Below are 14,484 nucleotides of genomic sequence, written 5' to 3'. Positions count from 1 at the left end.
GCTATTCTGACATTGTCCCATTATAAGAAATTGGGTAGTAAAGTAGCAGTATACTGGGGGACTAAGCACGTACCGATATCAAAGCGCCAAAAAACGTATCTCGTGCGTGAAACCAGATTCTAAATACACCCCCGGTTAAGAGCAGTCGTGTCCTGATCTCAATATGAAAATATCCCAACCTTCGTGGATCTTTAATATTATAAACGCTAAAGTAACTATGTTTCTACTGTGCATAATTGATCCGCTCAAAATAACAGGCTACCAACATACAGACTAATACAATTCTATCGGAAGGCAAACTAGTTTCCAAGACCTCCCCTATGGTCTGTACCTTTCTGCAAGTCTCCAACCCTATCAAGCTATTGACATACTCATGAGCTAATCGTCATAGCTAATACAGTATAATGGGAACAGGTTTAATATGAAGAGCTAAGTTTCCTTAATTGAATCGAACGGGACGTGGTTCTCACTCGGTAAAATTTTATCCGGCGAGGTAACCTATTTCTATCACTCGTTAGTGCATTCTATATTAACAGCAGGACCGCGTGTGGCAAAGCTTACCTTATTCGACTAAGAAGTGATTCGGACGTGACGCCCGTCCCTGGTATCCCGGTCTCGAGTGCGTGCATGCAAGAGGTTTCCCTTCCCTTTATTACAAGTTTGGAGGCCCGGGAAGTGTATTCCCGTGTGTGGCTTAGTCCCGTCCAAACTCTCATAACGTGAATAAAAGAAGGACTATAGAAGTCTGGCTAATACGGCGGCCATTTTAAAACATGTTTAGTTATACGTAATTTTATAAGTCTCAACATATAGGATAGAGATGGAAATAGTGCAACTATCTCATGTTTAGTGAATATCAACGAATCTTTTAGAGCCTATTGTTCTCTCCATCTATTAGACTCAGTACATATCTATTAAGACGGTATGACGTGAAATTAGAAAGAGACCAAATATCACATATGTACAAAAATACAAAGAACACGTATTAAACAATTGAGAATTGAAACGAAGGTTGCTCATTGGAAAAACAGTCATATCTAATGCATTCATGGTGTAAAACCCATTCGAAACTGTCAATAGTATTTTCCAAAATTAAATTCTTTCTAACAGGAGTTACATTAAGTAGTGATATGCCTGGTATGTATAGTTCTTTTAGCCCTCTGTCAGATTGGATATAAACAATAATGAACTTACATATTTATCAATCTGATAAATTCCTACAGAACTGACAATGGGGGTCTTAATTGCCCAAAAAGTAGTGTAATTCGTGGTCAATGTTAAGACCCTGTTCCACACTGTGCATTTTTAAAATCCAGAGTGCCTCTTTCTGTCTTAGTGTGAGTTCTCTGTTCCCCCCCCCCCTTGGATTTCTTGGGACATGTTCAATTCCATAGAATTTAAACGTGTGATTGGGTGACTGGGCAGGACAGATTGACATGTGTGCTGCCAACGGTATCTCATGTCCCCCTGTTTAACTGCCCTGGTGTGTTCCCCTATGCGTTCACGTAATGGCCTGATTGTACTACCAATGTATTGTTGTTTGCATTTACACTCAATTATGTACACCACAAATTTTGTTAGGCAGTTGATGTTAGAGTGTATTTTGTATCTTCTGTCTCCTGGCCCTGCGAAGTCAGTCTTACGGTCATCCGCCCATTTGCAAGAACTACAGTGACCACATATGTAAAAGCCCTCTTTTACATATGTGGTCACTGTAGTTCTTGCAAATGGGCGGATGACCGTAAGACTGACTTCGCAGGGCCAGGAGACAGAAGATACAAAATACACTCTAACATCAACTGCCTCACAAAATTTGTGGTGTACATAATTGAGTGTAAATGCAAACAACAATACATTGGTAGTACAATCAGGCCATTACGTGAACGCATAGGGGAACACACCAGGGCAGTTAAACAGGGGGACATGAGATACCCGTTGGCAGCACACATGTCAATCTGTCCTGCCCAGTCACCCAATCGCACGTTTAAATTCTATGGAATTGAACATGTCCCAAGAAATCCAAGGGGGGGGGACAGAGAACTCACACTAAGACAGAAAGAGACACACTGGATTTTAAAAATGCACAGTGTGGAACAGGGTCTTAACATTGACCACGAATTAAACTACTTTTTGGGCAATTAAGACCCCCATTGTCAGTTCTGTAGGACTTTACCAGATTGATAAATATGTAAGTTCATTATTGTTTATATCCAATCTGACAGAGGGCTAAAAGAACTATACATACCAGGCATATCACTACTTAATGTAACTCCTGTTAGAAAGAATTTAATTTCGGAAAATACTATTGACAGTTTCGAATGGGTTTTACACCATGAATGCATTAGATATGACTGTTTTTCCAATGAGCAACCTTCGTTTCAATTCTCAATTGTTTAATACGTGTTCTTTGTATTTTTGTACATATGTGATATTTGGTCTCTTTCTAATTTCGCGTCATACCGTCTTAATAGATATGTACTGAGTCTAATAGATGGAGAGAACAATAGGCTCTAAAAGATTCGTTGATATTCACTAAACATGAGATAGTTGCACTATTTCTATCTCTACCCTATATGTTGAGACTTATAAAATTACGTATAACTAAACATGTTTTAAAATGGCCACCGTATTAGCCAGACTTCTATAGTCCTTCTTTTATTCACGTTATGAGAGTTTGGACGGGACTAAGGCACACACAGGAATACACTTCCCGGGCCTCCAAACTTGTAATAAAGGGAAGGGAAACCTCTTGCATGCACGCACTCGAGACCGGGATACCAGGGACGGGCGTCACGTCCGAATCACTTCTTAGTCGAATAAGGTAAGCTTTGCCACACGCGGTCCTGCTGTTATTATAGAATGCACTAACGAGTGATAGAAATAGGTTACCTCGCCGGATATAATTTTACCGAGTGAGAACCACGTCCCGTTCGATTCAATTAAGGAAACTGAGCTCTTCATATTAAACCTGTTCCCATTATACTGTATTAGCTATGACGATTAGCTCATGAGTATGTCAATAGCTTGATAGGGTTGGAGACTTGCAGAAAGGTACAGACCATAGGGGAGGTCTTGGAAACTAGTTTGCCTTCCGATAGAATTGTATTAGTCTGTATGTTGGTAGCCTGTTATTTTGAGCGGATCAATTATGCACAGTAGAAACATAGTTACTTTAGCGTTTATAATATTAAAGATCCACGAAGGTTGGGATATTTTCATATTGAGATCAGGACACGACTGCTCTTAACCGGGGGTGTATTTAGAATCTGGTTTCACGCACGAGATACGTTTTTGGGCGCTTTGATATCGGTACGTGCTTAGTCCCCCAGTATACTGCTACTTTATTACCCAATTTCTTATAATGGGACAATGTCAGAATAGCGTTGCATAGATATCATGCTCCACTAGATTATAACTACGATTCATATTACTTAATAATCATTTGTAGCTTAACCGGTTGAAGACCTTGACTATGGGTTAATTAGGAGTTAACTTGCTTTCACAGCACTGAAGGGGACCAGGATTTCGCCAAGGATTGCAGTATCCTATGATAACAAGTGACGCCACAACCCCAGAAACCATAGGTGGTTTGGAATTATCACCACCTACTAAGTAGGTCTTTCACTTATGATATATCTGCTCTTATTTCTGAACTCTTAAGATTATTTTCGTTTCGACATCAGTGTGATACTGATATTATTATTCCTTCCAGATATATATACCAAGCCAAGAATAGGTAGCTATGATCACATGCACTTTATTTTATTCACAGTTCTGGCACCAATGTACAGCACAAACTTTTACCCACTTGAAATGCGCTAACTCACACTCCCTAGAACCTATAGACACCAACTACACCCACCTCACTTCCTTCTGAAATTCCCTACGCGGGTGTGCTGTTCACAATGATGGACTCGTTCAGTATTTAATGAACGTTTTATACTAAATGCACGATATTAGCTCTCTCCATCGCGATTAGAGTCATAGAATTTCAGCTCATTTTATGAACTCACAAATGTATGGTGACTATGACATTTGGTCGTAAAGTTATCTATCCCATTATTCACCCATATTCCGTTGGGTTTCGAGTTCCACTACCGTGTTGTTGTGATATTATCATTAAGTACAACATGTTTTTCTTCAGGATAGACAATTTAGTTCTGTTAATCTTTTCTGTAAACACAGCCTTGAAAAAGTCGCGGGACTACATTCCCCTGTAGCGACGAAACACGTGTTGGCTGTTACGATCCACTGAGAAGACTGGCAACCAATAAAAGAACCACCAAGAAGAGAAAAAGACTAATTCATTTCTTTTGTACACTTGATTGAATTGCACTGTGAAAACACGTTACACCTTTATTTTGTATCAGTAGTACGTGTGCTAAGGATTGTTTTCCAAATTGAACTGGGCCAAGGCTCATAATTCTGGGAAGTAAGGTGGTACTTCTCACCTTGTAGCACCGTCAACTAATAAGTTCAGGACATATTATATATGCAAATTTTCCCTGTGGCGCCTTTACCTAAAGCCCAAAACCACAGTTTACAGCATTTTACTCAAATTGTTTAGTTGACCTAGCAACGTTCCTTATCCTTTTTGACCGCTTCAGCAAGTGTGGCAAGGAAGCCCAGATCTGTCATCTCCCCGCCTTCTAAAGTTTCATCTAGAACAACATATTCCTTTCATAACAAATTGATATTTTGAGATTGTGTCCTCCTGTCACAGATGATAGTCACAGGTGCACTGAAAACATGTTCCTAACATACATGGGTAGCAGGGCATGACGGGTATTTGATTGCAACCTGCTCGGTGGTTGTCACTGCTCTATTTTTCCATTGCTTTGTATCATTGGGTCTTTATCTGGAACAAACTCTTTACTTTCATCCGCCTACACAATCTGCAGTCAGTCCACATTCAAAAAGCTTTCTTGATAGGGGTTTTGTGCTGTGCATGGTGCTGATAAACTGGGGTTGCCAGTGGGCCACTGACATCACCTAGGAGGCTGATAAGTATGGAGTTGAGATTCTGTCCTGACTGCCAGTGATGAAAGATGACATGACCAGTGGTTGCAGAGTAGGTGGCAGTGCAGTCACTTCACTGGCGCTGCATTCCACAGGAAACAAAGTAGAGGGTATTACTCCAGTTCTCTCTCCTTTAAGCTTTTTTTTGTTTTATGCACCAATACTCTCTTCGTGATCCACCTCTTGTACTTAACAAGATCTCTACCTCTGAATAGGGCATAAACGTGTCTGGTACACATCAGCAGCAGTGAATCAGAACAGTGGCACAAAGGCGTTCAAGCTGGCATCTGATTTAAGTGCAAGGGTATGCCACTGGCCAAAACTAAAGCTAAAACACAATAACTTCCTCAGATGGTTTTCATTCCCACTTACTGTTGTTCAGCACAACCAGAAGGGTCATGTGACTCCATGGTATCATTGTTGCTGCTAATGAGACATATTCAAAGGTGTAAGCATCTGGATGACTAATACTCATTGTAGGGAAGTCAAAGATATGTGATGGAAGGATCATCTTTTGGTTGCACTACATAGTAGAACAACACATCTAAGCGGAGGATGAAGATCAATTGGTTCAGACTTTCCTGTATGAGGAAATGGAGTAAAACATCCTTAACCTTGTGCTGTTTTGTCATATAAATATGGGCTTTAAAGGAATTATTGAAATGCTATTGCATTTTGTGACTGATGCCATTATCTTGGCAATCTGTTTCATATTTCAAGGGGTCGCGAGCAATGGGGATTAAGCAATGTGCGGAACAGAGCACATGAACGATATTCAATTTTCAGTGGTGTAGACAACTCCACTGCTATGGTCATTTAGTATTAACTGGTATGAAGTGCTATGTAAAAAATAATAAAAATAGTTGTTTTTGTTAATATTATTGTTCCCATTATTATAGAGTTCTTCAAGGTCTCTTGTTACAGGAAAATGACATTCAATGTTACTTTTGAGACCCATGCTTGAAAAAGAAAGTAAGTTGTATGTGATAAGAAAAAGTAAAAAAATTGGTTTCAGGTGGATTTAATACAAGGGAATGAGATGACATTCATGTAATAATAGTACAGACCATACTGGGAACCAAAAGTAGCTCTGGCAAAATTGTTATACCATCCCTCGTATTATGCAGAGTGAGGTTATCCGCCTAGCAATTTCAAGGGGTGTTTGGGAAATGTGTCCCAAAAAGCAAAACATTTGTGGGAATTTATCCCTTTTACAGCACATATTTCCACAAATTCTAGCTAGACGTCATGGTTTTTATATAGAACATGATCACATACCTGCTCATTATCTCCAGTAATGGTGGCAATAAGGAGGTCAAGAGTATTGAGAATAATAGTAACAATGTTCGCAATTAATAAAACAAGAATTTAAATGTGATGTTAACTCCCAATTGCTAAATTTGAGGTCTGCTAATTCGCAGCTAGTCCAAACCCCCTCCCAAGGAGTAGCAGATGCCACCCCACATCTATCAACACTCAATGCAAAAACTGGGAAGCTTTAAAAAAAACAAATCAAAAGACAATGTCTAGAAAGAGTGAATCCTCTATCTTTTTTTATTTTTATTTGTTAGTGCCTGCCTGTAGATATTCAAGTTCAATGATGCACGCATCCAGATTGGTGAATTATTAAAAATATTTATCCAAGAAAGTTAACTTTTTTGTCAGATTTTTATTTGCTTATTTCCCTAGCATTCTACGCAAATCATCAAATTATTATGTGAAAATAGTTTTGTTAGATATGTTTATTTTGAAGGCAGATTTCCGCCAACATACAACAATTATTAAATACTCGATTAGCAATCATTTCAAAGGTTAATCATGAAACAGGAAAGTCATAAAGTAGAGGAATTTCTGATTAAAATTCAGTATATTAATCAACAGTTTCCAGATTTAATGGGCCCCAATTATTAGAGCTTGTACCTACCAATCCACCCAATTAGCAATCCAATACACAAGTAAATTACACAGTAATATTTCTTTACTGCTGCTGAAGTTTTGCACACTAAAAAGGCCCTTTTGTCTAGTTTTAATATCACATTCTAGCAATATTCTTTTATCTGTTTTCTTCTAAGGTTACCTTAAAAAGGCAGAACAAATGAAAGTTTGTCTAATTATTGACTGGGGAAAGATTAAATGCCCACCACTGAGTCGTTCCCATATTCTATTCAGTTGTGTTGCATCTAAGTGACAACTGACAAACTCTCATGTAGAGAGATAGCATATAAGCAGATAGCATCAAATCCATTTAACTTTCCCAAATGCTAAGTCTTTATTACCTGGGTAAGCAGGTCCTATCAAGGATGTAGCTATATATTTATTTACTTATTCTGTCCCAATATCTTCTTTGAATTGATCATCAGGAGCCTAAAAACAGGGAAGGTTACAAAACAATGTTATTCCGAATCCCACCAGGATCTGTTTAAACTAGGAAACCAGCCTAATCTATATGATTTTCTGCTTTTAATAAATCTTTTAAGGTTTCCGGATATACTCTGCTATGCTCATTCTACCAAATACAGAACAAAAGCCCCAAAAAATGGGTTAATTGCTGCAACACCTGCAATATATTTTGCATCTAAATCTATCCGTAAAGATTTCCTAGGAGTGAATTTAGGCATTATACAATGTCCTCGGCACATTTTCATTCCCTTCAGATAACCGATTCAATTTCACGTGACGCTGTAATTCTACTCTGTACAGTGCACACACTGAGGATGGTATAGTGCTCTCACTGAATATTTAGATCTGTAAACCTCTACAGAAAGCAATAATGGCTTGGGCTTCTGGCTAAGACAATATTGAAATAAGTATAACATTTACAATGCCATCTGCATACAGGAGAACCAGTACCTCAGTGTTGTTACATTTACCACAATTGACACCCCTCAAATAAATGCTCTCACATACCATTCATAAAAACAACATGACCAGTAAACACCATTGGCCTACTCCCTTGTTTACTAATAAGGAATATGAGATTGCTCCTTTCTGACTATAATGTAAAATAGACAAATCAAAGGCCAATTCATATTATCAAAGGTTGCTCTGAGGTCAAGGAAGCCTGAAAACAACCATTCTTTCCTCAAAGCGGCTTAGTTCATCATGTGGTAGAACAAACACATTTCCTGCTCAATAGTGTCCAATCTCTGCTGCTTAAAGTCTGCTTGCCAATCCTTGATGATATTGTAAGTGTTTGAATTCTCTTGTAACATAGGCACAACATTATTTCAACTAGGTTTCCAATCCTGTTGAGACATGAAACTGGAGGACAGTGGGAGTCATTTGATCTCCCCTCATATAAATAGGACCAATAGTGGCATACTGCCAAGATGTAAGAACTAATCCTGTATACAAAATTATATTGCTGAGTGTCATCAAAGGTACGGACCAAATTTCACACTTTAAGACAAAAAGTGTATTGGGTCTAGATTGGGACCAGTGGGCTTTCTCGTCTGCTGAGCTTTGATAAGGGCCTCAACCTCCTCTAGGGTAAAATTAGCAAGATATGCTTTTTATCAAGCAGTTTATTTCCAAGTAGAGGCATGGCCTGCTGTTCTTTGTCAAAAGTTTGAGTCAGACAATCTACTTTATTTAATTTGCTTCTTTTTTCTGTAGGGTGCTGGCTTAAAGCACCTGATAGATTTCTGGTAGAGAGGGGTATGGGACTATGGGAATCCTTATTACTTTATCTGCTAACTCGTTATTTGCTGTGAAGGACTGTTCTTCCAATGCTGGGGCAAACTGCTTATTTTTTTAAAACCAGAGTATGTTTCTCTAATGGATGACACTTTAACAACCCAGTCTGTCTGGCCCCTACTTCCAAAATCTTCCAGATTTGTATTTCAACTGTACGGATAATAACTTGACACCCTAATATACAAACTACTACCTAACTTTTAAGTTTAAAACATAGATACACCAAATCCCTTCTCAAATTCAGAGGAAGACATTTAGAAGTTCTTGAAATTTCAAAGCTACCAAAATATTGCTTAAAATAAAAGTAAGATGCTCTGATTACCTTAATCCATAACCTGTCTTCTTTGCTAAGGATTCTTCAGAATCCGCATCACCGGACAAACTTTCAGGACATCCTGATGAAAGAATTTGAAATTCGTTAATGAGGTTCTAACAAATGCTTCATTGTACTTCTGAGACACAGCAACAATAAGTCATTCTACATCTCTCACTGTGGATCCCACCCCCTAAAACAGGCATGATGCGCTAATATAGTTTGATAAAGCAAAATTAAATTAAGTGTCTGTTCAACTTCTGAGATGAAAAGCTGTACGATCACTTAACTGCATTTTTTAGTTTGCATCATTTGAAATAAATAATTTAGTTATGTTTCTCAAAAGGGGCAAAACACTCATCTTAGGCCTCTTACCTACTCTTCTATAATCCTTGATTTCTGATGGGCTGCAGGTTCTGCTGATGCTTTCCAGATGTAGGTGTCTGTGCATTAGAGGTATTTGGTTATCTTTTTTCCTATCAACGTTAACTGGAACCTTTGCAGCCTTCCATCTGACTACAGGATTAACTTCCCATCGTATATCGGTTTCTGTTTATTGAGGTGTTATTGAAGTTGAAACCAGGGTACAAAACATCTCGCTGTCCGCTAATTGACTTCCATAAGGAGCCTAAGAAGTGTGAACACTGTAGGCTGCAGCTCAGTTTCAAGAGAGTAAAGACCAGGACAACATATCTAAAACCAGCGCTCATGGATACCACTAGGGAGGGTTAAAGCTGTGTTAATTAACGCATGCTCACTAGTAAAACATAGTACAGACATGTTAGAAATGATAGAAAGTCATAGACTTGATCTGGCCTTTATAACCGAGACTTGGCAGATGCAGCATCAGACCCAGAGCTGTCACTAGCACTCCGCGCAGGCTATATCATGACCAGAGAGGATAGAACACACAGGCGGGGAGGGGGGCTAGCTATTATTTCCAGAGAAGAACTGACAGTGGTGGGATCTTAAACAGGCAGCTCTCCTGACTATGAAATGCTAGCCTTCCAGATACTAATTAATAACAACAATACACTAAAAGGACTCCTTATATATCGTCCACCGAAAGCCCGAACCCCTCTGATGGACAGCATTAGTCCCTTTTTAGAAGCCAGTATTAACTGCTCTGACTTTACAGTACTAGGAGATTTTAATTACCACCTAGAAAACCAAGCAGATAATAACACTACCGCACTTATTGATGCTATGGCATGGTTCTTACTGTGTCAATTATTTAGACAAGAGACACATACCGCTGGACATACCCTGGACGGAATTTTTACCTCGAACCCCAGGCTAGAAATTTTGGAAGTTATCCCTGTCCCTTAGTCGGGCCACAAAGCCATAATAATCAGTATACAGGCTACCCGACAACGAACTTCATCAATTAGCACACCCACCTCGGTCACATATTACGATTGTGCCAAAGTCGACACCCCCAAACTACAGGCCCTATTACTCGCATCTAAACCAAACTTGGTTTCTGACTCCAATGCGGTAGCTCACGGATTAAGCACCTGGGTCAAAACAGCGGTAGATGTGGTAGCCCCCAAAAGAAAAAAAATCTCTGAACCTTGGTTTTCAGGAAAACTCAGAGAACAAAAAACAGTATGCAGGAGGGCTGAAAGAAGGTGGAGAGCTAACTACGATCAGGCAAGAAGAATAGATTATGAATACTCTCTGTCCGAGTACAAGAAATTGATCATTGAGGAAAAAAACAAATATTTCACAACGAAAATTAGGGAAGCCAAGAATTCCAGCAGAGAGCTGTTCGCTACAGTAAACAAACGTGCTAATCTCTCAGCTAACTCTCAGATGATCAACAGCCAAGGTTTTTGTAACACTCTAGGACATTTTTTATCAATAAAATTGAGATAGTGTATAAAACCTTTAGAGATAGCTATCACTCCTCCTCCAAAATAATTAAGTCAGGGCCAGATTCACATGCACCTGGTACAGGGTTCTCCTTTTCCTCGCCCATGGTGGAACAGATTATTCAAGTGATGAAGACAACCAAGTCAGGAGCCCCATTGGATCCTTGCCCCCCAAAAATATTCTATCTGTTCCCAGAAATACTCTGTGAGTAATTTAGGCTAGCTTTCAAAGAAATAATTCAGTCAGGCCAGTTTCCGGAGGTGTGGAAGTCAACCTCAGTCCTGCCTCTGTTAAAGAAATCCAACCTCGACCCGAAGGAACCTAGTAGATATCGCCCAATTTCTAGGATTCCTTTTCATCTAAGGTGTTGGAGAAATTACTCAACAGGCAGATTACAACTTTTATTTCCACCGGAAACCTCTTGGATCATTCACAATATGGGTTTAAAGAGGGCCATGGAACGGAGACTGCTCTGGTTATGGCAGTAGAGGAACTCAGAAGAACACTGGATGCAGGAGGGAAGGCCGCCTTGATATTGTTAGATCTATCGGTGGCCTTCAATACAGTCAACCATGAAATCTTAATTGGTAGACTAGGGAAGTTGGGATTCCAGGAGACTGCCCTCACTTTACTGTCATCCTATCTAACTGACAGGACTTTTGCAGTAGAAGTGGATGGATCGGCATCCAAATCTTTCAAACTGCCATGTGGGGTGCCTCAGGCCACACTTTTTAATATTTATGTGGCTCCTTTGGCATCGATCATCAGTTAATGTGGTTTCTCGGTAGTCTCATATGCCGATGATACCCAGGTGGTGGTATCAGTCTCAACTAATGTCGAAGAGACAGCCGATCGTTTCAATATCTGCATATCACAGATAAACACATGGATGCAGACTAACTGCCTGAAATTGAACGGCGAAAAAACAGAAGTCTTGCTGCTAGGGTCCAACGCCTCTTTTTGGTCTCCGAGATGGTGGCCGGTCGATCTGGGCGAATGCCCGATTCCAGTCCCTAAGGTTAGGAACCTAGGGGTAGAATTTGACAACAGATTGACATTTGAGTGTCAAATTAACAAGCTTGCCTCCACCTTCTGGGGTATTTTAAAAATGATCAGGAAGATCCAGCCTTTCATTCCCCCAGATGCATTAAAAACGTAGGTCACAACCATGGCTCTTTCCAGACTGGACTATGGCAATGCCCTATATGTGGGGATACAGCTACAGTTCTTACTGAAACTACAACAAATGCAGAATGCAGCAGCAAGATTGATACTGGACATCCCCAGATATGAATCAGTCTCCCACAGATTGAGAGACCTCCACTGGCTCTCAGTGGAAAAGAGAATACAATTTAAATCACAGTGCCTAGCAAATAAGGCCCCACAGGGCAAAGGACCACTGTATCTGAGGAATCATCTTAAAAGGTATACACCAACCAGAAATGTAAGGTCAGCTCATTCAGAACTTTTATTAATACCCAGGTACAAGCAGGTTCGCTGGGGGGGCAGAAGCTTCCTGTTAGAGACAGCGAAAACCTGGAATAGCCTACCAATCCCGATAAAGTGCAGCACGTCGCTCATGTCATTTAGACGACTACTGAAAACATGGTTATTCGCCAACTGATCCGCTTATATATGATCTGAACATCACCAGTTCCTGCTAAAATTCAGTATTCCTGCCAATTCCAACGCCAAGATGCCCTTGGGGATACGTACGCTTTACAAATCTATAAATCAAATCAAATCAAATCTGTTTATCCATTCTCCAAACTCCCCTCATCTGATTGTAACACTAGTGCATGCATCTGATTCCACACTATAGTTTTTCTTCGCACTGCTGTTTTTATCCAGCCTCAGTCACATGTTTGCAACGGAAGCACCTGCAAACAGTCCAAATTTGTAAAATCCATTTCATGGAGTGTACATCAGAGTAAACATTTGTTTACCTTAAATAATTCAACCAAAAACACATTTGTATGAGTGAGACAGCTGAGCGGAGTAAATGTGTTTGGTTTGCGCCCTAAGAATGTCCATGTAAATTTGTGAGACAGGATTCACAAAGACATATGAGTTCATGTTAATGTCTCTCTGGCAGTATCTTAATTTAAGGCATAGGTCTCCAAAGTAGATCCGCCTGTGCAGGATTCATGCAATTGTTTAGGATAGTCACCATGCACAGTTTTCTCATCAATAATTTCATTGCAAACATTGCAATGATATTATCAATGATGTCATTGAAGATGCCATGAGTGATGTAATATGTGGGGTAATTAGCAGTGCATAGTGAGGGTGCAAGTTACAGTTACCGTGAGGGCATGAGTCATAGTTACTTGAGATATCTATAACTATAACTGGTGAATTTCTGTTGTTTTTAGAGTTTGTAACATTCCTGAACATTTCACCTAACCATAATTTTACTTTAACCTTTGTTTCAGTGAATTTCCAGGGCTTTTTAACGTAAAGTAATAATTTATTGCCATACGTGAATCCAACCCCCCACCTGCCTTACAAGTCCATAAAGTCCTGCAGCCAACCCATGCCATGCAGCCATCTCCACACTGCGCATGGCCTTCAGCGCCGAACCCAAGACTTAGACGAGTCTCTGTTTGCGAAGAAATTCATTCCCTGATGGAGGGCCTTCTGCATCCCGAAACGCATTGGGATTGATCTACCAGATCTTGATGGAATTGATTTACTATACTATAATAAATAACAAAGCAATAGAGAGCTTACAAAATTCATTGGAGAATCATCATGATTTTTATCAATAGGATAAAACTGTTTTGCTCAAGCGTGTGATGAATTCAAAAGAAGCATGATATATGATTAGTTTAACTATGGAGGAGCCCTTTCAGGGGAGACACAGTAGTGCACTGAGGAGACACTGCTCCCGACAAGGAACAGTGCACTTTTCATATCATTGATGACATCATCCAAGCTTCTTTTGTACACATTGATCTTTAAATGGGTATCACATTAGAGCTATGAAAGTAAGTGCAAAATAGCTTAGAATATTATGAAGCATCTTTACTGCCTTCATACATACAAGCCCATAGATAAAGCAAGCATGTGTTATTTGCAACATTGACCCTGTACCATACATTTCATGGATAGTAGAGTTCATGTTGACTATGAACCACCATAAAAGGGTTGCACCCGGTGTTCAATCTGTATTCAGCTGTGCAGGGAAAACCAAGTTCCTCCAGAAACTCAAGACCTATTACATAACTAATCCCATACTACGGGCACTCTTTACCGGTATCAAACCCCTGACAGTCAATGAACCTACACTGAGAAATGAAGTGAATATTAGTAGAAAAGTGGGTACTGTTATTAGCATTTACTCTAAGGAGAGGGTTTACTCTGTACCACACTGTTTGCAGACATTGAAACTCTCATGAGAACTACACCACAGAGTATTAAAAAGTATCTACTAGGAACAGCGTATGCTCTACACAAAACGTGCCTAAAGGGGAAATATTCACTTAAAATAACCCAGGTCTGAAGGTGCGAAAGATCATACTACCTGCAACCTTAATACTGTGTTTAAAACTTTACAGATAGCCCATCTTCTAAAGCAA

At 39.6% G+C, this 14,484-nt stretch overlaps 1 long non-coding RNA gene across 2 annotated transcripts in view; it reads right to left on the bottom strand.

The window, feature by feature from the left end:
* Window positions 1–14,484, bottom strand: part of LOC146867466 (uncharacterized) — a 221,335-nt gene that overhangs the window by 85,436 nt on the left and 121,415 nt on the right. For both annotated transcript variants that reach the window (XR_014961694.1, XR_014961695.1), the window contains exon 2: window positions 9,038–9,110. This is a non-coding gene — a long non-coding RNA (uncharacterized LOC146867466). The remainder of the gene's footprint in view (window positions 1–9,037; window positions 9,111–14,484) is intronic.

This window comes from Triturus cristatus, chromosome 1_2 (genome assembly GCF_964204655.1).
Source record: "Triturus cristatus chromosome 1_2, aTriCri1.1, whole genome shotgun sequence".
Taxonomy (NCBI): domain Eukaryota; kingdom Metazoa; phylum Chordata; class Amphibia; order Caudata; family Salamandridae; genus Triturus; species Triturus cristatus.
This window is presented reverse-complemented; position numbering and strand designations above follow the sequence as displayed.